The sequence below is a fragment of the Nycticebus coucang genome, chromosome 10 (genome assembly GCF_027406575.1).
Source record: "Nycticebus coucang isolate mNycCou1 chromosome 10, mNycCou1.pri, whole genome shotgun sequence".
Taxonomy (NCBI): Eukaryota; Metazoa; Chordata; class Mammalia; order Primates; family Lorisidae; genus Nycticebus; species Nycticebus coucang.
The window spans coordinates 7,351,532-7,378,624 of NC_069789.1; the positions used below are offsets into that span (position 1 = coordinate 7,351,532).

Below are 27,093 nucleotides of genomic sequence, written 5' to 3' on the forward strand. Positions count from 1 at the left end.
ATAAAGAGCGAGACTCTGTCTCTACTAAAAATAGGAAAAATAGCTGAGTGTTGTGGCAGGTGCCCGTAGTCCCAGCTACTTGGAAGGCTGAGGCACGAGGATCGCTTGAGCCCAAGAGTTTGAGGTTGCCATGAGCTGTGATGATGCCACTTACTCTACCTAGGGCAACAAAGTAAGACTCTGTCTCAAAAAAAAAAAATTATAATTAGAAAATCTATATAACAGGAAGAAACTGTGGATTTGTGATTGCAATTCAGGAGGTGTATACTGCAGTATTCCTAAACTATATGGATTTTCCCCATTGTAATAAGAAATAAAATTTTCAAAGTTGCTTGGTCCCATTAGAAAATTTAATATAACATGAATTTTTGAAAGTGCTTTATAAAAATAAAGTATAGCGGGCAGCACCTGTGGCTGAAGGGAGTAGAGTGCCAGCCCCATATGCCGGAAGTGCTGGGTTCAAACCCAGCCCTGGCCAAAAACTACAAATAAAAATAAAAATAAAGTATAGCAATCAAAGTAGCTATACTTTGCTACTTTATTAACATAAAGGGACTCCTATATGAACAAGGGATAGACTGGTTTATTTCTTTGAGATGGTTAAAAGCAAGCATCAATTTAACATTAAAAAGTGATATTCAATGGGTACAATGTAAGGGTATATGGCACACCTCCTGGGGGAAGGCTCAACTAAAACTTGGACTTTATCTAAAAAATGCAAACAATGTAATCTAATTGTTGGTACCCTCTTATTAATGTGAAATTTTTTTTTTTTTTTTGTAGAGACAGAGTCTCACTTTATGGCCCTTGGTAGAGTGTCATGGCATCACACAGCTCACAGCAACCTCCAGCTCCTGGCTTAAGCGATTCTCTTGCCTCAACCTCCCGAGTAGCTGGAACTACAGGCGCCCGGCTATTTTTTTGTTGCAGTTTGGCCAGGGCTGGGTTTGAACCCGCCACCCTTGGCATATGGGGCCGGCGCCCTACTCACTGAGCCACAGGTGCCACCCTATTAATGTGAAATTTTAAAAAATTCAGCTGAGCAAATCAAAATGCTGTACATAAACTATCTCATTACTCTTCACAATATCTATGTTGGATGAGGAAAAATATCATGTATCAATATTCATAGCTTTAAAATTAAGTCACTGTCAGAGATTAAATGTCTTGCTCAAAGTCATGGGATGATCTTTATCTCAGCGTGGGGCTTCTAGAGAAGTCATTCTCTGCTTCTACCTGGCACAGAGAAGAGGCTCCTGAAGCTCTCAGAAGGCTGAAAGGGACAGTGGAAAAGCTTGGGGGGTAGGGAGTGGCACCTGTGGCTCAAAGGAGTAGGGCACTGGCCCCATATGCTGGAGGTGGCAGGTTCAAACCCAGCCCTGGCCAAAAACTGCAAAAAAAAATTAATAATAATAATAAGCCTAGGGATAAAGACTATATCCCCCAGAGCAGGAGCCACCAATTACCACCCCTTGGTCAAATCTTGCCCACAGTCTGTTTTTGCAAATAAAATTTTATTGAAGGCCGCCAAGCCCACTCATGAAAGTGGTATCTATACTCTTTTTACTCTACAACAGCGAAGCTGAGTACTTCTACCAAGGTCCACTGTGATCTAAAAGCCTAATGTTGTACAAAAAAAAAGTTTTCCAATTCCCATCTCTAAGGTAGAGCACCCTTCTAAGACCAACAAATTAAATGGAGCTTTATAAAAGTAATCATTATTTCTTTTCTTTTTTTTTTTTTTTTTTTTTTTTTGCAGTTTTTGGCTGGGGCTGGGTTTGAACCCACCACCTCCGGTATATGGGGCCGGGGCCCTACTCCTTTGAGCCACAGGCGCCGCCCGTAATCATCATTTCTAAATTGTTAACTATTAATAGATTTCAAACCCAGTGACAGGGAGGGTCTTTGTTGTCTCTCGCCATCAAAAGAACAGTACCATACCTCAGACACAGCAGGTGTTGATGAACACATCCTGAGTGGAAAGTCAAGTTGTATTAAGTGGGCTCGAAGTGAACAGTGCATGTGTATTTGCATTGGCTCTTAACCATGTACTTGTTCCAAAGGACATCATGAAAGAGGAAGAATTGTGAGAGGAAAATCTATATGATTCAATTAAAAAAATCCAAGCCTATAAATAAAATCTATCCAACTCTGGTCCAAACAAAATTGTACTTTTCAACGAAGTGGTGTTTGTAGTCTCACCTGGCCGGGTGAAGCTGTGGTTAATATGAGCTAAAAGAATGCAGAAGGAGAAGGGTGCCAAAACACAAACTGGATAGTAATAGTTTAAAAAGAGATTTCACTTGCCAGAAACACGAATGGTCTGGTGGACATGTGTAACAAGATCATTCTCAGACCCCAAATTATATCATTCTGTTTGTTCTTTTTCTTTTCCATTTCTAAACACCAGAAGAAAATAGAAAAAGTGAAAGAAAATAGAAAAAAATGTTAGCTGGGCATTGTGGTGGGTACCTGTATCCCAGCTACTGGGGAGGCTGAGGCAAGAGGATTACTTGAGCCCAAGAGTTTGAGATTCCTGTAAGCTATGATGACACCACGGCACTCTACCCAGGGCAACAGAGTGAGACTCTATCTCAAAAAAAAAAAAAAAAAAGAAAAAGGCTCAGCGTCTATGGCTCAAGCGGCTAAGGCACCAGCCACATATACCTGAGCTGGCGGGTTCAAATCCAGCCCCGGCCCGCCAAACAACGACAGCTGCAACCAAAAAATAGCTGGGCATTCTGGTGGACACCTGTCATCCCAGCTACTTGGGAGGCGGAGGCAGGAGAATCGCTTGAGCCCAGGAGTTGGAGGCTGCTGTGAGCTGTGACGTCACAGCACTCTACCTAGGGCAATAGCTTGAGGCTCTGTCTCAAAAAATAAAAAAAAGGAAGAAGAAAAAGATGGAAGGAAGGAAGGGAGAAAACAGAAAAAGATTTTTCTTTCCACAATCCCTCTTCATTTTACACATTGCCTAAACATGCAAATTTATGCAAAAGCAAAATGCTATTTTAGTCTCTCCTGATAGAATCACTTTCATTAAGTGATCTTCCTATAAAAACAAACATCTCATGCTGAGTTATCCCTATAGCTCAGAGGCTGAGAACTAGTTATTACAATTACCAGAAATAATGAATACCTTTCAGTTAGTTATTTTCTTTAAAAGCATTAATGGTTTTTTTTTTTAAAAAAACTACAGATCTTATTTAGGAAAAGGAATATTTCTGTAGTTCTTTTTTTTTTTTTTTTTTTTTACTATATTCAGAATTACCAGACAGAGGCTTTGCCTGGAGTAGTTTATCTTTTTTTACATCTTCCTCCTGCACTGGTGAGCAAGTTCAAGATGAAAGAGAAGGAGAAAATATGCAGAAGGCATCCCAGCCTATTTGATGAAATGCAGGAGGTTCAAACAGCAGGAGCACAGGGACCAGGAGCACAGCAGGACGCTGGACGGCAGGCGGAGATGAACCGCTCAGCGCTCAGGACATAACAGGTGTGTACATACATGTCACATCATTTCATTTGCACAGCTCCTGGGAAGGCAGGCATGACTATCTTTATCTTACTGATTAAGAAACCGACGCTGCCAAGGTTTAAGCAGCTTGCCAAAGGTTGTTAAGGCTAAAAGCAGAAGTCAAACCTGCACTCAGTACGGTTAGGGGCCTAAACCCTTCCTCCACCCGCTCTCAGCCATACATGGCCCTGCCTTAAGAGTTCCACCGGAAAGACCCCAGCCCACCAAAACCTTCAGCAACCTGTGGAACCTTCCTCCCCCTTCATTCAGTATAGAAACAAGTCTCCAACCATCCTCACAGCAGCCACCATCTTTGCCCTGGGGTCTCAATCCCCTTTCATTAAACTTGGCCTGAACCTCTCCTGGTCTCATTTCTGCCTACACCACTACAGCCTGTCAAGTATACAGTCCCTTTGTTTGGTGCCCTTAACAATCTGCCGCATAGCGTTTGTCTCTGTGGAAGGTGGATGACAGCCCATTACCATTAATATGAACTTTGCTAAGTACCTTGCCTTAAAAAGCAGGTAGCAACAAGCATAAAACCTTTCCCTTCTCAAAAGATAGAATATTAAAATATCAAAATATGAGTGATTGGGGCGGAGCCTGTAAGTGGGTAGGGCACCGGCCCTATATACCGAGGGTGGCAGGTTCGAATCCGGCCCAGCCAAACTGCAACAACAACAACAATATAGCTGGGTGATGTGGTGGATGCCTATCCCAGCTACTTGGGAGGCTGAGGCAAGAGAATCGCCTAAGCCCAAGAGCTGGAGATTGCCGTGAACTGTAATGCCACAGCACTCTACCAAGGGCGATAAAGTGAGACTCTGCTAAAAAAAAAAATTGCCTGCTCTCAAAATATGGGACTGACTTATCTAGGATTTTCTAGTATGACAGCTTTTTACTACAGATACATCTGCATTAATTTTTATAAAAAGGAAAATTCTAATGAAAGTTATTTTTAATATTTAAAGTCAAGAATAAGGCCAGGCACAGTGGCTCCCGCCTATAATCCTAGCACTCTGGGAGGCCAAGGCTGTGGATTGCTTGAAATCTGGAGTTCAAGACCAGCCTAAGCAAGAGCGAGTCCTCATCTCTACTAATACTAGAAAAAAACTAGCTGGGTGCCTATAGTCCCAGCTACTCAGGAGGCTAAGGCAAGAGGATTGCTCAAGTCCAAGAGTTTGAGGTTGCTGTGAGCTACGATGATTCCATGGCAAGTCTACCCAAGAGAACATAGTGAGACACAACAAAATAAAGTTGGTAAAGTAACACACAACAAAAATAAATTAAATAAAATAATAAAGTCAAAAATAGGACTACAGGTACTACGTCGCACCATGCCCAGCAGGTCCTAGGTGGTCAATGCTACTGGGATTAGCACTGATGACCACAGCATTTGGACAGTGCAACTATGTGGTTGTATTTTGCATAACTTCACTAAAAAGACCCTCTCCATAAATATGTACAATTTTTATTTGTCCATAAAAAGAGAGAGAGTTCTTCTCCCAAGAAACATTAAAAACGCACTAGAGAGATGGCAGTCAGTGCTGGAATGTTCTTCCCCTTCATGAATACAAATGATAACTTTTCCTTCCCTTTCATGATAACTTTATAAGCACTGAGAAGGGACTCTTCCCCAGAAGGGTGAGCTCTCATCACAACTCTAGAAGGTTACAACAGCTATCGAGTAACACACAACAAGCGACTGCTTCTGCACAGGGCAGTCGGGCAATGCCCCACAGAGAAAAGTGCCTTCGGGCTTGAGATGAGGAATGAGTTGCATTTTTGTCACTAGAGGAAGCAAGAAAGGAGAAAAGAGAATTTAAAAGGCTCCAGGGAGCAAGGATGTAAGCTCACATTTCTCTGAAGTTCACCCCAAAATGCTGAAAAAGAAGCTGTACTCTAAGATCTGTCCTGAAATCTGTCTCTATCTCTCACCGCCAGGCCGGCATGGGGTCCAGCCAGCCTCCCTGAAGAGCTGATAGATGGCCGTGTCAGCTCAGCAGCATGGCCCTGACGGATGTGGTCGTTTACTATCACCTGTGATACACCTTCTCTGCTCTCTGGTGACGTATCACCGTGTACATGACAGTGGCCATAAAGAGGAGGCATTATTTTCCCCTAAAACAAATATCAGGGAGGCAATTTATGAGTCTTAGGCAGAGATTTATCGTCTTCTACAAAATACTCTGATCACAGCTCCTCGGAAATGGCCTATTTTGAGAGCAACAGGCAAAGTAAAAACAGGATCTAGAGCTATCTTTCCCCCAGAAGCCAAGAACTGACTGGATGATCTTTATTCTTTCCTTTGGGAAAGTTACCAAAAAAATTAATTTATTTATAGGATTTCTGTAAGTGCCAAGAGACTTTCAGGCAAAAGCACTCTTTCAGCAAACTGAAAGTACAGAACCCAGGCTGCTCATTTTCAGAAAGTTGACACAAGCATGGTTCAAATATTTAAAAGAACGGAGATACTGTAGGAACCACAGGCGCAATGGAAAGAAAAAGAGCGTTGGTATTTCTGCTTGATCTGCGGGAAAGAGATTCTTCCTATTAGTATCAGCAACCAGATCTGGAGGCCTCAATATAGGCGGTGCTTTTAGATTCTAAGAACGCACTCGTGTGCATACGTTTGAGTGGCTTTCAGCAAGCACACGTGTAAAAGAGTGAGAGTAGCAATTTAAGACACAGAAACATGCACCCATAAATGAACTTCGAGTTTGACTTGGGGCTCCAGGCAGTCACCATGAAAAGAGAGCCACTCTGGAGGCTGAGGCAGGAGGATTGCTAGAGTCCAGGAACTCGAGGCTGTAGTGAGCTATGATGACGCCACTGCATTCCAGCCCAGACAACAGAGCAAGAGTCTGTCTCAAAACAAAAAAAGAAAGGCAAAATTAGTCCTACCGTTCTTGGCAGCAGGAAGGAGACATACAAGGCCTTGGGAAACTAGTTCTGATTTTTAAAAGAAAAGTTTTCAAACTGAGCATTTTCATCCTGAGTTGGAACAGTAGGTACCGCCCTGCAAACATCCATAATAAATAACTGTAACTGATACCACATGCTTTTTGTTTCATTGTGTCTTAGTAACAGCCCAGTGCTGTGGTTCACACTTGGAGAGGCCAAGACAGGAGGATTGTTTGAGGCCAGAAGTTCAAATCCAGTGTGGACAATACACATCTCTACAAAACATTTAAAAATTAGGCTCAGCACCGGTAGCACAGTGGTTACAGCACCAGTCACATGCATTGAGGCTGGCAGGTTCAAATCCAGCCAGGGACAGCTGAACAACAATGACAACCGCAACAAAAATAACCTGGTGTTGTGGTGGGCACCTGTAATCCCAGCTACTTGGGAGGCTGAGGCAAGAGAATAGCTTAAACCCAAGAGTTTGAGGTTGCTGTGAGCTGTGACACCACAACACTCTACCGAGGGTGACACCGTAAGACTATCTCAAAAAAAAAAAATTAAAAATTAAAAATAACAACTCTGCTGTATGGAGAGCATATATTCAGGGGGTAATACTAATAATGTGTACCAAGCAGCATTCTAAGATGATTAGGTATATTAATTCATGTAATCCTCACCAAAGAGATAGAGTACTATCACAATTTCCACTTTACATATTAGAAAACTGAGGCAGAGGGAGGTTAAATAGAAGATAATACACCTCTTCTACGTGTTAAAGCAGGGATTTAAACTCTGGCAGTCTGCTCTCAGAGTCCACACCCCTGAGCACGGCAGGGCCATCCCTAACAGCAGGTGCTCTGAGAGCAGACCTGTTAAATGAAGGCCTGGAAGAGAGGAACGGAGGGCCAGAGAAGAAGTTAGGAAGAATGTTGTAAAGATTAACCACATCCTACCATTTCTGCAGAAAACCTGCCCAGTCACAAAGCACTTCCAAAACAAAAAAGTTATTGAAGCTTCATTACCACTCTCTGCTGTATATATTTTGATTCTCATTATTCAGAGAATTAAACAGAGCCCAGAGTCTGTTCCAGGACACACAGCAGACTCAGCTGGGGTGCCAAGCAAAGCTTCTCAGGAGGAGGAGCATTGAGATGTGTTTTTAAGGGAATGAGGGAGGTTTTAAAGTGACAGCATTTCCAGAAGACTAAGGAAATCAAGAAAACTGAAGTTTGGGCTCAGCGTCCATAGCTCAGTGGGTAGGGTAGGGCACCAGCCACATTCACCAGGGCTGGTGGGTTCAAACCCAGCCCGTGCCTGCTAAACAACAATGACAACTACAACAACAAAAACAACAACAACAAAAATAGCTGTGTGTTGTGATGGGTGCCTGTAGTCAGTTGCTTGGGAGGTTGAGGCAAGAGAATTGCTTAAGCCCAAGAGTTGGAGGTTGCTGCGAGCTGGACGCCAGGGCACTCTACTGGGGGCAACATAATGAAACTGTCTCAAGAAAAAGGAAAGAAAACTGAAGTTTGAGGCAAAAAGTATTAACTCAATAAATATTTGAACCAAAATCTATTTCTTTCCATAGGTTTCCAAGTCAGAGTGCTGATGATCAGAGGCAAATTTGAATGGAGAAAAATTCTCAGGTCCACAGCGACCAATGGATCAGTCCATCTACTTATCACAGGACCAACTTTTGTTTTGGGAAGTACTTTGTGACTTGTCAGACTTTCAAACTTTAGTTCCTCAAAAATATACTATGCCCAGAAGACTAACTACTAATACAATTTACTAGCAATTGTTATGCATCATTGCTCTCAGCCAAAAGCACACACGAAAATGTTTCAACCAACAATTTATGCCCATTCCCAGAGCCTCAGAAACCCAGGCTTGAAATCTGGCTCTGTCATTTACTGTCTGTGTAAACCTGGGCCTCAATTTCTTCATCTGTAAAATGGGAGTAGTAATAATACTATCAAATAGGATAGTTGTGGGGGTTCTATAAGTTAATATTTGTAAAGTGCTTAAAACAATGCCTGGCAAATAATTAGCATTCAGCGAATGGCTGCCGATGCAGGACTTTGTACCACTCACTCCAAAAACTCAGGGGACACACCTGGCGCCTCAAGTATCCCCAGGATATCCCCTGATAGCCACATTGGTTCTACATGGTTTATAAGATCCTGTGGGAAGATTATTTATCCTAATCCACTGAAACAGGGTTAGCCGTGTGACTTGCCAATGCACGTTTCTGCTGACTCTCTCTTTATCTTGGTCATGAACACATAAGGTACGGAATGGGGCCACTCCTTCACCTGGGTCCTGGGTAAAGAGACACAGGAGCGGTAGTAGATTCAATGCCAGTCTGCCAGAGACACATAATGTGGCCGAGAAACAACCTCAGTTCTTGCAAGCCACTGGCTATTTATTACCATAGGACAGCTAACTAAAACAGCTATTATTAGGCCGGGTACTAGCATTCTGGGAGGCCAAGGTGGGTGGATTGCCTGAACTAACGAGTTTGAGACCAGTCTGAGATAGAGTGAGAGCTGGTCTCTAAAAATAGCAGGGTGTTGTGGCAGGCACCTGTAGTCCTAGCTGCTTGGGAGGCTAAGGCAAAGGGATCACCTGAGCCCAAGAGTTGGAGGTTGCTGTGAGCTATGACGCCACAACACTCTACCAAGGGCAACAAAGTGAGACTCTGTCTCCAAAAAAAAAAAAAAACCAGCTATTATTATTATATTAAAATGTGTTTTTAATTCAAAAAATTAGTTTTGAAAATTATTTAAAGATCAGTAGGTAGAGTGGCACCTGTGGCTCAGTGGGTAGGGCGCTGGCCCCATATACTGCGGGTGACGGGTTCAAACCTGGCCCCAGCCAGCTAAAACAGCAATGAGAATTGCAACAAAAACAAAAAAAATCAGTAGGTAAACTAGGTGAGTATAGTTTACAATAATCTGTCGTACATTTTAAATACCGAGAAGACTATGAATGGTTCCAGCATAAAGAAAATACAAATATTTAAGACGATGGATAGCCCAAGTATACTTATTTGATCTTTACAAATTTTATGAATGTATTATATTATCATATGCACATTTATTATGCATGAATTAAAACAAATCAATAGGTAAAAATCCATAATCTCCAAAACAGATGCCTTAAACAACAGATCTAGTCTGTTAAAATATCTCTTAGATAGGTAACACACATACACTGAGGGTGACAGGCTCCAACCCGACCCCGTCCAGCTAAAACAACAATGACAACTGCAACAACAACAACAACAACAAAAAGAATAGCTGGGGGTTGTGGCAGGCATCTGTAGTCCCAGCTACTTGGGAGGCTGAGGCAAGAGAATCGCTTAAGCCTCAGAGTTGGAGGTTTCTGTGAGCTGTGACGCCACAGCACTCTACCAAGGGCACCGGCTTGAGACTGTCTCAAAAAAAAAGAAAAGAAAAGAGTCAGGATTCCTATTCTTTTATCGCTGCTTTTTTCTTCCTTTATCTAGCAACTGTGTCCCCTGATAGAATCTTCTAGACAATGATAAGCCTCTCTGCTGAGCTCAGCTCAATTTTCCATTCCACATTTCCACCTTCCTAGGGAGCCACAATTCACAAAATGGAAAATGGAAGTCAGGAGACTGACTTTCAAAAGCCGCTCTCCTAAGCTCAATAGCTTTTGCAAAACAAACTATTCTTCATTTTAAATCTAAGAGAATTCATCACGCAGATTTCATCATGGTTCTTTAATAGATTCTCATTAATTGTTTTTCCTATATCACCTTTTCATAGTTTTTTTAAAATTAGCCTATAAAATCATTTTATTTTTTACATCAACAATCACACTTAATCTTCTCCATCCCTCAAAGAAGGTGCAATTCCTCTTTTAAGCAATTGCACTACATTCAGTCCTGGTGACATTAAGTACTAAACCGCTGTTTCTCTAACAGTCAGCCAGCGTGCAGCTCAAGCTAGGCCAAGTTGCTATTTTCTCATGAATTCAGAGTCTACTGGGGAAATACGGCAACACACAAGGACGTGGCCCTTAATGTGCCTGCACGTCACGTTAAGCATTGGGAAGAAAAGAAATTGACTTTTGACAGCGTAGCGAGGTCTGGAGTGAGAAGAGCCTAACTGGGGTAATCAGGGCAGGCCCACCCAAGTGGGCAGTTAAGGCGAGACTTGAAGGGTAAGAATGAAGCTGTGTGACAGAGCAACAGGACACCTGTTCAGGTGAAGCTCTGTGGGAGGAAAGGGGCCAGCATGTCTCGGGAATGAAAAAAGGGAGTGTTCCTCCTGCTGTCTACATTTCAGCAAGAGCAAGAGGAACACAAGGAGGCTGAGGAGCAAAGCAGAGTCGGGTCGCGTGAAGTTTACAGGCTGGGACCTTTATTTTGAGAGGAATGAGAAGGCCCTGCAGAGTTTAAAGCAAGGAAGTCACGTGCTCTGGTTTCCACTGACAACAGATGTGTGGAAATGGACTGGGTGAAGTGAGAATGGAAGCCGGCAGACCCAGGAAGAGGCTTCTGGAAATGTGTGAGGGGCAGGGAAGGTGGGCCAAGAGGGTCAGAAGAGAAGTGCGAAGACCGCTGGCGATCTTGGAGGTGAAGTGCATAAAATCTGCTGGCAGACTGAAGCTGGCACAGTGGCAAGAGCAGAAAGAATAAGTAGGGGCCGACATGGAAGTTTCTGGCCTGACATGCAGGGCGAGGGTGGAGAGGCAATTTAATGAGATAGAGATGGCTGGAGGAGGAATCCACTAAATGGATAAAGTCAGGAATTCCATTTTGAACAAATAAAATGTAAGGTGCCTATAATATATCCAATTAGAAATGCCAGATTGGCAACTGGAAAGACAGGGATAAAATCCAGGGGAAAGAAGTGAATAAGCAGTGAGTCTGGGTGCCCCTCTAGGTGAGGAGGGCACTCCGCTGGGAGGATGGCTTAGAACGTGCATCCGGCCCTTTCTTTTGGTGCCAGAAAGTAAAGAAGTACTAGAAGAAAAAGGTGACACGTTAAAAAGACAGAAGCCAGTTTGATGTGGCTCTCAATGACCAAAAATACTAAAACAAAAATAAAAAAAAGAGTAAAGTGGCAACACTCAACCATCGCCACCTTAATCAAGTATTCAGAGTTAACAGTGTCACTAATGAGATGAACCAAAATCACCTGCCATCCGGAAAGACGCAGCAAGAACACAGATCATCTTCTGTGATGCTGCTGGAAAGATTCCTAACTTGAATCTAATCATAAGGAAACACCGATCATAAATCAAGAGAAAGTCAACAGAATAACTGGTGTGTGATCTGCCAAAGTGTCAAGAAGTCCAGGAAAGACAAAGGAATGATCTAGATGGGAGACCAGAGAGTAACTAAACACAGCAAGCAGCCTGGACCAGAGCCCTTTGCTCAGAAGGCCATGACACAGACAATTAGCACAACTTGTATGAGGTCTGTAGATTCAATGGTAGCAAAGTAATAAAGTAAGCGTCCTGCTTTGGTTGGCTGCAGTCTGAATATATAGGAGAATGTCCTCATTTGGAGAAAATAAAAACTATTCCGCAATATTTGGGAATCATGTCATCAATTTACTGTCAAGTGGTTCGAGAAAAAAGGACTATTTGTTATTGTACTTGCAACTTTTCTGTACGTTTGAAACTATAAAAAAGAACAGTTACAATAATACAGCTCTGTATTAGTTTGGTAACCATTTAAAGTCTGACCAATACCAAGTACTGGTCGGGATATGAATAGAAACCCACCTACAGAGCTGGTGAGAGTGAAAACTGTTTGGAAAACTGTTCGGCACTGTCCAATAAAATTGGAGATCCACAGTCCCCATGACTTGGCAGTTGCACCCTGGAGAATCTCTTGAATATGAGCAGCAGGATTTTCATGGAAGTACCGAACTTTTAATATTTTTATAAGAATCAAAACCTAGGAATACCTTAGATGTCCATCAATAGCAGAACAGACCAAGACATTGTTCACATATTTATATAGTGAAATACTATATGGCAATGAAAATGAATGAATTTCACATACGATGTTGCATGAAAGAAGATAAAGCCATTTAGTAAAGTATAAACTTGTAGCATTTAGTGGTAAAACTAAGAAAAGTAAGGAAATTATTATCACATCACAAGAGTTAAGACAGTGGGGGAAGAAGTTATAATAGGGAAGGGGTGGGTGGGCGTGGATTCTGGTTACTGGAAGTATTTCAGTTCTCGCCACCAGAATAGAGGTTCCAGGAATGCTCATTTTATCACTGTTCAATGTCCACATATAATTCGTGCATATTTCTGAATACATACAGTATTTCATAATTTAAAAATTATTAAAAACAAGCCAGGTGTGGTGGCTCATACCTATAATCCTAGCACTCAGGGAGGCCAAGGCAGGTGGACTGCTTGAGCTCAGGAGTCCGAGACCGGCCTGAGGAACATTGAGACCTCATCTTGACACGTTGTGGTGGGAAATTGTAGTCTCAGCTACTTGGAAGGCTAAGGCAGAATCTCTTGACCCCAAGAGTTTGAGGTAGCTGAAAGCTATGATACCATGCACTCTACAGTGCTCTGTCTCAAAATAAATAAGTGAATAAAAATAAAATAAAAATAATTAAGAATAACTGCTTATGTTTTCTAGGTCTTATGGTTATAGCTGCCAGATACTGCGTTGACCACATATACATGTTTTATCTTATTTAAATTTCCTTACCATTTCCTCCACTTTATCTGTGCACAGACTAAAGTGTAATGACTTACCCAACATCACAACACTAACAAATGGGGATCTAAATCCATTCAGCCTGCCTCTGGAGCTTGCGAATTTAACCACTGAGCTCTGCTTCCAAGTATTGCTTGGATTGTTCTCTATTTTTCAATACATGCTTTAGAATCCAGACTTCTTGAGGGTTTTCTCTCTTAAGTCCCCAAAGCATTTAATGTGGTTCTTTACAAGTGAGGCTTGATAAATACTGCTGGCTACCTAACAATTCATCATTTCTAACGGAATCACAAACAATCATGTAACATTTTTCAGTCCTTCAATGAATGTGGGGAGACTGAATTTTCAATCATTTAAAATTCAAAGGCAGAAGTCTTTTTAAAATGATTTAAACTGAGGCCGTGCCCGTCACTCAGTGGGTAGGGTGCCAGCCACATACACCAAGGCTGTGGGGTTCAAACCCAGCCCGGGCCAGCTAAAATCAGCAATGACAACTGCAACAAAAAAATAGCTGGGTGTTGTGGCAGGTGCCTGTAGTCCCAGCTACTTGGGAGGCTGAGGCAAGAGAATTGCTTAAGCCCAAAAGTTGGAGGTTGCTGTGAGCTGTGATGCCACAGCACTCTACCGAGGGTGACATAGTGAGGCTCTGTCTCAAAAATAAATAAATAATAATTTGAACTGGGAAAACATTTATGCTGAAGCCCAATGTCAAGAGATTAACATGACTGGCAGCAAGAATGCATGTGATAACATCACAGCAATCTCAAGGAGACCAACGAGCTTGAGACGGCCACCCACACACAGCCCGTTTGAAGGAATTACATGTAGCCATGAAAATTTAGACTAGCTACGAAAATCTAGTTTTATACATGACAAAAGTTCTACGGAGCCAATTTCACTATACTATACTTTGAACAAAAATCACAGCTTTTGCAGACAACCTTCAGAATGGGAAAAGATATTTTCATGTTATGTATCTGACAAAGGACAGATAATCAGAATCCATAGAGAACTCAAATTAGTCAACAAAAGAAGCAAACAATCCCCTTTATCACTGGGCAAGAGATGAACAGAACCTTCGCCACAGAAGACAGACAAAGGGCCAACAAACACATGAAAAAATGCTCATGGTCCCTAATTACCAGAGAAATGCAAATCAAAACCAGGCTGACATATCATCTAAGCCCAGTGAGACTGGCCCACATCACAAAGTCCCAAAGCTGCAGATGCCGGCATGGATGTAGAGAGAGGGGAACACTTACACTGTTGGTGGAATTGCAAAGTAATACAGCCTCTTTGGAAAGAAGTCTGGAGAACTTCAAAGAAATCAAAATAGACTTTCCATTGGCTCCCACAATCCCATTACTAGGTATCTACTCAGGAGAAAAAAAATCATATCACCGTAAGGGCATTTGCACTAGAATGTTAATTGCAGCTCAATTCACAATCACCAAGATGTGAAATCAACCCAAGTGCCTGTCAACTCACGAATGGATTAATAAACTGCTGTATATGTATACCACGGAATACTATTTAGCCATAAAGAGAGAGAGCCCCAGTGCTTGCTGCTCTTGTATGAACTGAAGATGGAATGAAATATGAAGATGGGGTGGCGCCTGTGGCTCAGTCGGTAGGGCACCGGCCCCATATACCGAGGGTGGCGGGTTCAAACCCGGCCCCGGCCAAACTACCAAAAAATAGCTGGGCGTTGTGGCGGGCGCCTGTAGTCCCAGCTGCTCGGGAGGCTGAGGCAGGAGAATCGCTTAAGCCCAGGAGTTGGAGGTTGCTGTGAGCTGTGTGAGGCCAAGGCACTCTACCGAGGGCCATAAAGTGAGACTCTGTCTCTACAGAAAAAAAGAAATATGAAGATGGCAAAAGGCAACATCGGTGTGGGACTTTTGCATTTGGAGAAGTGTCATCTTCAGTTGCAGCTGCGCTTCAAAGACTCCAGTGGTCACAGAAACAACCATTGCACGAAATAAAACTCGGGAGCCTGATGCTATCTATCCCCTTGTTACTAAAACCCGAGACAGGACATACTTTGTCACGTATATTAGCCAACATGCTGGTTCGGTGAATAAATCTAATGAAGCTTCCAAAGGAGTGTTACAAAGCCGTTTTATCATGTCACAAGCTCGACAGATCCTCAAGCACACTTTTTATGGAAAGATTTTTCTCATTTTTATTGATGTAGGTATGCATGCTTCAGAAAATGAGAATATTAAAACAGCAAAACAAACTCAAACAGCCAAAGACAACACACAGCAGAAGGCGCAAGGGATTCCAAAAAAAAGCGTGTTAATAACCAAGCAGGATTCGTTACCCAGCGTCTCCTCCCCAAACCCTTTCCGAATCATTTTCAGCCTCTGCTATGATCCCAGCAAAGGCTGGAGATCAAAAAAGCAAGTCGGTGAGCAGCAACCATGCTGGACAGGTGTCGAGCTCTGCCAGCTGTCAGTGAACTTGAGCCTTGGAGAATCTCTGTAGACACAGACATAAAGGGGAAGACAGCTGAGCCACAACATGTTAAAAGACGTTAAAATAGGGAACAGAAGATTCTGTCCTCGTGAAAAGACGTTAAAATAGGGAACAGAGAAGATCCTGTCCTCTAGTAACCAAACTTACCCAAAAACACATGGCGAGGGAGACTAAACAAGTTTGATAATCTAGAAAAGGTTCTGTTGAAGACTTTTTTTTAATAATGTTTATTTATTTATTTATTTATTTTTTGAGACAGAGCCTCAAGCTGTCACTCTGGGTAGAGTGCTGTGGCATCACAGCTCACAGCAACCTCCAACTCCTGGGCTCAAGCGATTCTCCTGCCTCCGCCTCCCAAGTAGCTGAGACGACAGGTGCCCGCCACAAAGCCCGGCTATTTTTTGGTTGCAGCCGTCATTGTTGTTTGGCAGGCCCAGGCTGGATTCGAACCCGCCAGCTCAGGTGCATGTGGCTGGCTCCTTAGCCACTTGAGCCACAGGCGCCGAGCCTGAAGACTTATTTGTACTGTGTGAGGCCGACTTAAAAAGCCTGACTGCCAAACTGTATTTATGTTATAATGTTGATTTCAAAATCATTATGCAGGTTGGCAAGCACCGAAAGGGAACAGGAAAAAAAACAAAGGTTAAATATGTGGGGCAAGGTTATGAACTCTTTTCCCTTTCATTTATATAAATATATAGTTATATTTGTGTGAAAAAAAGGAAGAATGCAAAAATAAACAGTATTTTTGTCTCTTAAGTAAGGATTTTCACCTGTAGTATATTCGCAGGAACATAGAGTTATGTCCTACCCTCACCATAGACAAAGGTCATCTCCCCGTACTGAAGCTTTTCTCCTCTCACACTGTCACTGGGTCATCGCTAAGCCTTCCTTCAGAGCTGGGCCTGAGATTCAGAGGCCAGGATACAGAAAGTAAACCGAGTAGCATTCCTTTCAGAAGCTACTCTTTCTTTCCTTAACTCTTCAAAAACAAAGGAACCACACACTTAGCTTTCCAGTTACCAAGTTTAAAGAGTCTTTTCTCTGCATCCTTGCCTCTGGGGATACAGGAGAAAGTTAAGCCCAAGGACCGACAATGGGGGGGAGGCACACACTACCAGTTGCCGGACTCAGAAGAGAAAAAGGTAAAGCAAGGTGGGGTTTTGCTTCGCAGAAAGTTTTGGAGGTATGACATTAATATTATGACATAGGATAATTATTAAATATCAAATGTCACAAGTCCAGTAACCTAAGGAAAAGAGTTTTTTGTTGTTGTTTTTTGAGACAGAGCCTCACTATGTCACCCTGGGTAGAGTGCTGTTGCATCATAGCTCACAGCAACCTCCAACTCCTGGGCTCAAGTGATTCTCCTGCCTCTGTCTCCCAAGTAGCTGGGACTACAGGCGCCCGCCACAACGCCCGGCTATTTTTTGGTTGCAGCTGTCATTGTTGTTTGGTGGGCCCGGGCTGGATTCGAACCTGCCAGCTCAGGTGTATGTGGCTGGCGCCTCAGCCGCTTGAACCACAGGTGCCAAGCTAGGAAAAGAGTTTTTTAAACTTAAAAGACAGTTGTAGTTGAGTATACAGAAGGACTTTTTGATGAAAACGAACTCCAAAATGACTTTCCTAGTTTCATTTGGACCCACTGATGATACAGACTCCCTTAACAACTTCCTTAGCACTTTTTCATCAGTAGGCCTTTCATCAGAAGAATGATTTTACACACTGGGCCAATTATGAAACCTACTAAAGTTATTCTTACTATTGGGGACTCTATTAATCAGAGCTTTTTGAAAGCTACTGAGAGAATAGAAGATATCTTCAGGAAAAGATGGAAAACAGGAATCATCAAATATGTTTTGTCTGTAGATTAAAAGAGGGATAAGTTATTTTCAGTTTTCTGAAAAAGCTTTGAAAGGTTAAAAGCTTTGAAGTTAGAAGAGGCATTTTCTTCCAGACTTAGGTACGGTCATCAAACCTTTTCACAAATCTCATGTTTTAGACTCTTGTGACAGAAGATGATAAACTGCTCTTTTAGAAACGGGGAGTTAGACTATAGTCACGTGATGCAGGATAGTTAGCAGATAAATTGAATTTAGAATCAGAGAACTGAAGTGTGTGTGATTTAATAGCATTCCTTTATCAACCCATCTATCTCCTGAATCAATGATTTAAACCTTAGATCATAATTTCAGAGAGAGTAACCAAAGCCAATGTCGGACAGCAAGGGGTCATGACCACCTTATTAACCTAGGCTAGAATGTCCACTCCTCTGAAAGGTATATACAAAGCAAAGGCTTAGTGAGCTCAGGCCATCTTGATGCAAAGGTTTTCCACTGATGTACAGTGCAGACAAGGGCCTTACCCACTCCATTATCCCCACCCTTAAATCCAGAAGATCAGAATATCTGAAATGACAACGTTCTTTAAATCCATACTCTTATTTTAATTTTTTCTTTTTCTTTTCTTTTTTCTTTGAGACAGAGTCTTACTCTGCCATCCTGGGTAGAGTGCTGAGGTGTCACAGCTCATGGCAATCTCAAACTCTTGACCTCAAGAGATCCTCTTGCTTCAGCCTCCCAAGTAGCTGGGACTACAGATGCCCACCACCATGCCCCACTAGTTTTCTACTTTTTCTACTTTTTGTAGTAGAGACAAGGTCTTTTTCTTGCTCAATCTGGTCTCAAACTCCTGAGCTCAGGCATATGGAATATGATAAGTTAAGGATGTACACTGAAAATTCTAGAGCTACCACAAAATATATATAATTAATAAGCCAGTAGTGCGGAAAATTAAAATCATAAAAAAAGACTTGATCTTGCCAAAAGAAGACAATAAATAAATGAGGAAAAACAAACAAACAAAAAAAGACAACAGACTTATACCTACCTATATCAATAAAAAAAATATTCCAAATAAAACAGAAGAGATTTTCAGGTTATATAAAGAAAGAATGAAACCACTTCAAACATAAAGAAAAAATAGATTTAAAGGAAAAGAATGAAGAAAAATGTACCATAATAACATTAACCAAACGAAATCTGGATGGCTATATTAATACCATACAATGTAAAATTCAGAACCATAAATATTACCACGGATAAAGAGGCCCATTTCATAATGATATAACAGAGCTTTAAAACACAGAAAGCAAAAACTTACACAATCAGAAGGAAAAAATAGACAAATTGGAGATTTCAATGCCTCTTTCAGCATCAGTAGAACAAGTAGACAGAAAATCAATAAAAATATACAAGAGCTGTATGTACAACACTACCGACAAACTAGCTTCATTGACATTTATAGGAACTTCAACCCAACAAAGGAGAAACAGAGCACATGCCTTCCAACTGACCACAAAAGGAAATCCAAATAAATGCTAAAGGACTGAAAGTATACAGCGCATGTTCTCTGACCACAGTGAAGTCAGTTAGTATCTGGACCATATCCCACTATCTGGAACCAAAAACAGACATCTAAGTAATCTGTAAAACCAAGAAAGAATCACGAGCAGTGCTCAGAGGGAAACATGGAATTAAATACTTAGCTAAAAGAGGAGAAAGTGCCTACCTTAGAGACAACTGAAAAAAGATCACCTATTATCTAAGGAGGAAATAATGCTAACTCCACACAACTCTTTCAGAAAACAAAAGATGAAAGAATACTCCTCAATTATTCTATAAGGCCAGCATACCCTGACACCAAAACCAAAGTTTTGAAAACTATAAAACATTCTCCTTCATTAATACAGACACAAAAATGCTTAATAAAAAAGTTATCAAATAAAATCTAGTAATATATAAAAGGGTTACTCCAAAGTCCAAGAGGAGTTCATTTCAGGAAGACAAGGTTGCTTTAACATTCAAACATCAATCAGTTATTCAGCATATCAACAGACTAAAACAGAAATATGGTCATTGGTCATTTTAATAAATATAAATTATTTAATAAAATCCAACATCTGCTCTCAATTCTACTCAACACTATAATGAATTAGCCAACACAATAGAAAAGGAAAAAGAAATGGCATAGAATTTGAAAAGGAAGTAGTAAAATTACCTTTATTTGTGGATGACATAATTAAATTAGTAGAAAATCCTAAGGAATGTATAAAAAAATCTTCCAGAACTAATGAAGTAAGCATTGAGCAACATTACAAAATTTAAGATCAATATAGCAAAATAAATTGTGTTTCTATATACTAGCAATCAAGAATTGGATATTAGATTTTAAAAACAATACCATTAACAAACATTTAAAAAGTATTAAATACTTGGGGAAAAAGAAGATGTGTGAATATACACTGAAAACTGTAAACTACACAGCAATCACACTCATGGATCAGAAGACTCGTTTTTATTAACATGCCAATTCTCTCCAAATTGATCTGGTGATTCAATGTAACCCTAATCAAAACCCAAAATCTCTGTAAACCTTCTTTGTAGAAATGAGGAACTCATTCTAAGATTTATAGAGAATTGCAAAGGACCTACAATAGCCAAAATAATTTTGAAAAAGAACAAAGTTGGAAGACTTAACCTGGTATTTTTCAAGACTTACTATAAAGCGACACTAGTTAGGAGAATGTGGTATTGGTGTAAAAATAGATTTATACATGACTGAAACAGAATGAGAAACCAGAAATAGACCCATGTATATATGCCAATTGATGCTGGGCAATTGTGAGTTATTTATCCATGAGAAATAAAAATATATATCCACACAAAGACTTGTATATGAATGTTCACAGCAACTTTTAATAGTCCAAAACTGGAAACATTATAAATTCCCATTAATAGGAGAATTTTGAGGCAGGAGAATCGCCTAAGCCCAGGAGTTGGAGGTTGCTGTGAGCTGTGTGAGGCCACGGCACTCTACCCAGGCCAATGAAGTGAGATTCTGTCTCTACAATAGACTGTGGATCTTAACAACATTAAAAGATAGATAACAGAGGAATATTAATAAATTGAACAAATTGCATAAGGTACAATAGCTCACTCAGGAAGAAAGAGGTAACAATTAAAAGGAACACACTATTGATAAGCAAAACGACCTGGATAAATACCAAAATCACTGTGCTGAGTGAAAAAAGCCAGATCAAAAAAATAAACACATATTGTTTATTTCCAATCACATGAAATAAGATAATATTACGCATAATTTACAGTGACATGACAACTGCCTGGGGTGTGGGTAGGATGGGCTTCAACAGAGCAGAAACACACTAGAGGATGAAATCTTGATATTAAAGGTGGGAACTGTTTCCTGATCACTTCCCTGAGATAGCAGAGTACAGGTGAGGACTATTCAAGTGTCAAAGCTCATCAGTAAGTTGCCTCCTATGCATTGAATTGTTCATTGTTCCTTCAACCTGCAACTTCACATTTCCTCATTCCTAATCCATCTAACAACAACCTTTTAAAAGAGGGTGAGAAGTCCTGTCTTCATGGTTTGGCAACTGTCCATGAAGTTCTTAAAATAAGATACCCATTTCCCTCTACAGAAAACACAGGTGGAAGTGAAAGGTCAGGGACCAATACAGCAGATTCACCAGACTGGTGCACACTAACTGGAGGGTGGAGAAAGCGCTGAAAATGGACATTTGACATTTCCTTGTCCCTTTTCATGTCACCCGGACTAGCCCCTTACCTGGAACTGTTTTGGAGCTCCCCAAGTCAACCTGTCTTTCTTTGTCCAATAATAGGCTAGTGCAAGAAACTGCCTGAGTTGTCACATGGCTTGTAGCAAAAACACGTAACTTGTGCCGGGCGCGGTGGCTCACGCCTGTTATTCTAGCATTCTGGGAGGCCGAGCAGGTGGATTGCTTGAGCTGAGGAGACCAGCCTGAGCAAGAGGGAGACCCCATCTCTACCAAAAATAGAAAAACTAGCCCAGTGTTGCATCAGGCACCTGTAGTCCCTGCTACTTGGAAGGCTGAGGTAGGAGGATTGCTTTAGCTCAAGAGGTTGAGGTGGCTGTGAGCTATGATGACACCACAGCACTCTACTCAGAGCAGCAGAGTGAGACTCTGTCTCAAAAAAACAAAAAATAAAATAAAATACCCCATGTAACTTAGCTTGTTTCCTATTGATGCCCTGCGTGCTATTCAGAAAAGAAAAGCAAGAATCAGTCTGTTCTTTCCATCTGAATCACAGACACAGGTCAAGTTCTACCTCTCCAGGTAATCAGCCTTCCTGGACCATTCCCCTAGTATCTGGTCTATGCAGAATTCTCAGCCTGTATCACACAATTACCATCACAGTTGTTCATCTCTTACCTACGGTAGTGGGATTTCTTCTGTTCTTCGCCCCAAATTTCTAGCTTTGGCTATCATATGAGAACTTCTGCCCATGGTTCTGCTCTCTTAGGAAAATAGTGGGGAGAAAACTACCTCCATTTTCTTCACTCCTCACAGGAGACAGAGTCTGGCTGGGGAGGTCAGTGCCCCTGTATGACCCAGCTTGCCTCTTCTCTCAGCAAGAGTTGTTCGCCTAAAAGCAAGAGTGCCGCCTCTTCTGGAGCTCGGCGTGCAGTTCTCCAGCCATTCCCCCTCCAAGAGGGTAGACACGTGAGACTGAGCGGGAGGCAGGAATGCTGTATGCTCCCTCTTGGCCTTGGGTCCAAGCCACCATCCTCACTCTCCAGATTGATCGACAATGCAGCTGATAATATCAACATATTTTAAACTCTACAATTAACAAGAATGGATGAAGGGGATGACTAATTAGCATCACCAGCTAATTAACTGCCTTTCCTTCCTTCATTTGTCCTTCTTTTATTTGACTGTCAAAATGTCTACCCTTTTGTGCTGATTTCTTTTCGAATTGTATTTATTTATTTTATTTTTTGAGACAGAGCCCCTCTCTCTGTTACTCCAGCTAAAGTGGCATCATTATAGGTCACTCACAGAAACCCAAAACTCCTGGGCTCAAGCAATCCTCCTGCCTCAGCCTCCTGAGTAGCTGGGGCTACAGGCCCACAACCCAACACCCAGATAATTTTTCTGTTTTAGATAGAGACAGGGTCTCACTGTTGCTCAGGCTAGTCTCCAACTCCGAGCTCAAGCAATCCTCCCACCTTGGCCTCCCAGGCTGCTACGATTACAGGTGTGAGCTAGACTGATTCCTTATTCATGAAGTCTCTCACCATTCCTGAGGTCCTGATTAGTCATTTTCTAATCACTGTTCCGAAGTACTGATATTTTTGTACCACTTCTGGAGTATTGATTCTATCTGACATTCTAGTAAATCGTAAATATGTGTCTCTTTCAATATTCAAATTATAAACTCCTTGAGAGAAAGGGCTATGTCCTATTTATCTCCGTCTCGACCAGGTCAGCTTAATTTTTACATATGTTTAATCTGGATCACCTCTGTAACTGCGTGTTTACTGTTTGTTTTTTCCTGAAGATTGTAAATTCAATGAGACAGAGCATCAATTCTTGTTAAATGTTGTATCTTTTCCACCCGCATCATAGGGTTTGACACAGAATGAATGCTCAGCAAATGTGTTGAATTGAATTATATTTTCTCTTACACACTTATATCTGTGCTTAACAAATATTGGTGGGGCGATGATTGATTCATGAAGGAGGGTTATATGTAGAAGATAAATCTAAAGTCAAAATGCCATCTTACTTCTCTGTAGAATAACTAAAATCAAAACATTGACAACACCAAGTATGTGCTTCCTTTAAAGAAATATTAAAATAATAAAACTTACTACTTTAAACACACTACACATTGTCCTTTGGGGTTTTCATGTCTATAAATCACTAGTCTATTCTGTGTACTTAACACAAAGAATAAAATGTAATTTGTACCATCACTGATGGCTCTTGTTTCTAAATGATAAATTTCCAATGGAAAATAGGTTTTTCACACTGCAGATGTAAGGAAACCTTGGAAACGGAATCCAGCCAATGCAATAGGGTTCTGCAATAGTGACTCAGCAGAAGAGTGCCAGCTACAAGGACAATCAGACCTCCAGCTTTCTGCTGTATTGTTTGCTGCAGCAAAATAGCTCAGATACTAGAGCTCTCTGCTGTCCAGACCCAACGGCAGTTGACTCCTCTTGGCCTCAAAGAAGCCCTTTGACTTGCCACCAATAGCTCAGTAGCACTAAAGAATATATTTATTTTAGATGCTCAAATTTATATTTATTCACTAATTGCTTAGAAGGGGAGAGGGAGAAAAAGAAATCTCAGCAAAGTACCCAATAACTTAAAGAAATATGCATTTAGTTAGTGCCCACTAGGACTAATAATTGTCCAGTCTTATTCTGGGTCTTCTGGGAAGAAAGTATCTGCTCCTAGAAGCTTCTGGCATGTTTGATTTAAACTGAAACCATTACTGAACAATATAAAGTGGAATATTAGGGAGTGTGAGAGTTTGTATAGCCACTCGGAAGAGACAAGGCAAATAAAAGCAATATTTCATGAATAAACTGAGTCTTGAAGAAAAAAACATAGGCTTTAACCCTCTAGACATGAATGAGGAAGGTCAGGAAAGAAGGTAAGTCCTGGGAATTACAATCTATTTGCAACATGAATACTTCCAAAAGTCCATGTTGGATCTGATCTCCATCAGAGACAGTGACGATCCATTGACAGATCCAGATTCCAAAATCAAACCCGATGCAGACCCTCCTGAGTGGCTTGTGAGTGGATCCGAGTTTTAGAAATACCCCTGAATTGTGGATGTCACTAAATGCCAGGGTCAGAGCATCCCCCAGCTGGTGCACCTGACAGTGCGGTTATTAGGACCATCACATGATCACTATTTTACTGAACTTTCCTGGAAGATGTTGACAACCAGTAAACCCCCACTTAAAGTCTCTTGAAACATGGCTATTACAGTGCCTATGTGAGATAAGGGAACTGAGCCTCAGAGAGGTTAAATGATGTAGACTAAGTCTGCCAGACTCCAAAGCCTAGATCACACCAATTGGGAGATGAAATGTTTCTTCCCATTACCATACTTAAGAATTTACATTAATGGTAATATATTGGTCTAAATTAATGCCAGAGAACTGACACAAAGGTATAATAATACTACGTTTCATATATGTGCTGTTTTATGATTCACAAAGCATTTTTCATTCACTATCATGTTTTATTCATCTTTAAAACAAGCATGCCCAGGCTCGCCGCCTGTAGCCCAGTGGCTAGGGCACCAGCCATATACACCAGAGCTGGCGGGCTCGAACCCAGCCTTAGCCTGCCAAATGACGACGACAACTACAACCAAAAAATAGCCAGGCATTGTAGCGGGCACCTGTAGTCCCAGCTACTTGGGAGGCTAAGGCAAGAGAATACCTTAAGCCCAGGAGTTTGAGGTTGCTGTGAGCTGTGATGCCACAGTACTCTATCCAGTCTAGTGAGACTCTGTGTCAAAAAAAATAAAACAAAAAACAAGCATGCCTGGGGGAACCAGAGAAGGGTTCCTATCTCCATTTTACATATAAAGAAATGAACCTTGAGAAGTGACAAATGCCCACTCTCTGGCCTTTCCTCAAAATAAAGGCTAAGGCAGGTGACAGGAGGGTAGAAAAAGAGAGAAAAGGAAAGAAATGAACAAGGAGATAGTGCCCTGGTGAAGGCAGCTTCGTGGGGTACAGTAGAAGGAAATGCCAAGTGTAGGTGGTGGGAAGCCAATTTGTCTCAGGTGGAGAAACAGGAAAAAACTGTGCGATTATTGAGCATTAAACAACAACCACGTTCCTTTTGGAAAGATGTATGGAGAACACTTAGAGATCTAAAAATAGACCTGCCATTCAATCCTATAATTCCTCTACTAGGTATATACCCAGAAGACCAAAAATCACATTATAACAAAGATATTTGTACCACAATGTTTACTGCAGCCCAATTCATAATTGCTAAGTCATGGAAGAAGCCTAAGTGCCCATCGATCCACGAATGGATTAGTAAATTGTGGTATATGTACACCATGGAATATTATGCAGCCTTAAAGAAAAATGGAGACTTTACCTCTTTCATGTTTACATGGATGGAGCTGGAACATATTCTTCTTAGTAAAGTATCTCAAGAATGGAAGAAAAAGTATCCAATGTACTCAGTCCTACTATGAAACTAATTTATAGCTTTCAGGGGGAAAGCTATAACCCAATTATAACCTAAGAATATGGGGTAAGGGGAAAGGGAGAGAATGGGAGGGAAGAGGAGAGGATGCGTAGGGGGAGGGTGATTCGTGGGACCACACCTACAGTGCATCTCACAAGGGTACATGTGAAACTTCGTAAACGTAGAATATAAATGTCTTAACACAATAACTAAGAAAATGCCAGGAAGGCTATGTTAACCAGTGTGATGCAAATATGTCAAATGGTATATAAAACCAGTGTATGGTGCGCCATGATCACATTAATGTACTCAGCTATGATTTAATAATAAATAAATTTTAAAAAAACCAGCTGTAGATGAGAAAATCAAATGAGGTGTATAAGCTGGAGTGCAGTGACTTATTCTTTTAATTCCAAGCTTCCTGGAAGTCCTTAATTCTTTCTTTTTTTTTCTGCAGTTTTTGGCCGGGGCTGGGGGCTGGGTTTGAACCCGCAGCCACCTCCAGCATATGGGGCCGGCGCCCTACTCCTTTGAGCCACAGGTGCCGCCCGAAGTCCTTAATTCTGACAGATGATATAAGAGATGATGGTAGGTAGATATTCATACACACAGATGGATAAAATAGAAAGAAATTAAATACCTTTAAAGATAGAATTAATGTACATTAATATCTGCTAAATTAAGAATGACTTAATTATGGCCATGATTTGCCACAAGGTCCTTAATTGTGACACCTGGCCTGGCCTTGCTCTAGTCTGCTGTGCTGTCACAGCCTGTGTTGCTGCTCGTCAGAAAGTGCCCAGCTCACAAAGCCCAAAAGAGTGCCAGGGAGAGTGGGTTAACAGCATTGTCTAATATAATTCATGGTTTAAAGACTGTATACATGCATTTTATTTTAAATAAAAGCAAAACTTTTATTTAAAAAAATAAAAAAAAAATAGATATAAAGGGATAGGGAATTGCGGATGAATTGAGTTTTATCTTAAAAGATTTAGGGTGATCTTAAGATGATATTTAACCAAGATTAGAATAAGAATTCTTTGATAACTGGGAATTAACTGGAAGATAATTAAATATACAGTAGAACCTCCATAGTTGACCCCCTCCCTACATTGACCACCTCCTTAAGTTGATCTAATTTTCACGGACCAGAAACGTACTTATCAGTTCAGCAGGCCTAGTTCCTTACGCTGGGCATCCCATATGCTGACCAGTTTGTTACAGATCTTTGACCAACTTACAGATATTTAATTCTTTCAAACCTCACTCTAAATAATTTTTCTACATGCATTGTATTAATTGTTATTGTTATTAATACTAAATGGAGACTTAGAATTTTTAGATTTGTTGTTACGGTTGTAGTTTTATAGAAAAACATACCTG

The 27,093-nt window shown here is 41.1% G+C and overlaps 1 protein-coding gene across 4 annotated transcripts in view; it reads right to left on the reverse strand.

The window, feature by feature from the left end:
* CRACD (capping protein inhibiting regulator of actin dynamics) overlaps window positions 1–27,093 on the reverse strand; it is a 238,238-nt gene that overhangs the window by 125,941 nt on the left and 85,204 nt on the right. For 2 of the 4 annotated variants that reach the window (XM_053606055.1, XM_053606051.1), the window contains exon 2: window positions 6,260–6,378. The exons of 1 other annotated variant lie outside the window; for it this stretch is intronic. The gene's annotated coding sequence lies outside the window, so the exon portion shown is untranslated. Of the gene's footprint in view, window positions 1–6,215; window positions 6,379–27,093 lie in introns of all 4 variants that reach the window. One more of the 4 variants, XM_053606053.1, reaches the window with a different exon arrangement.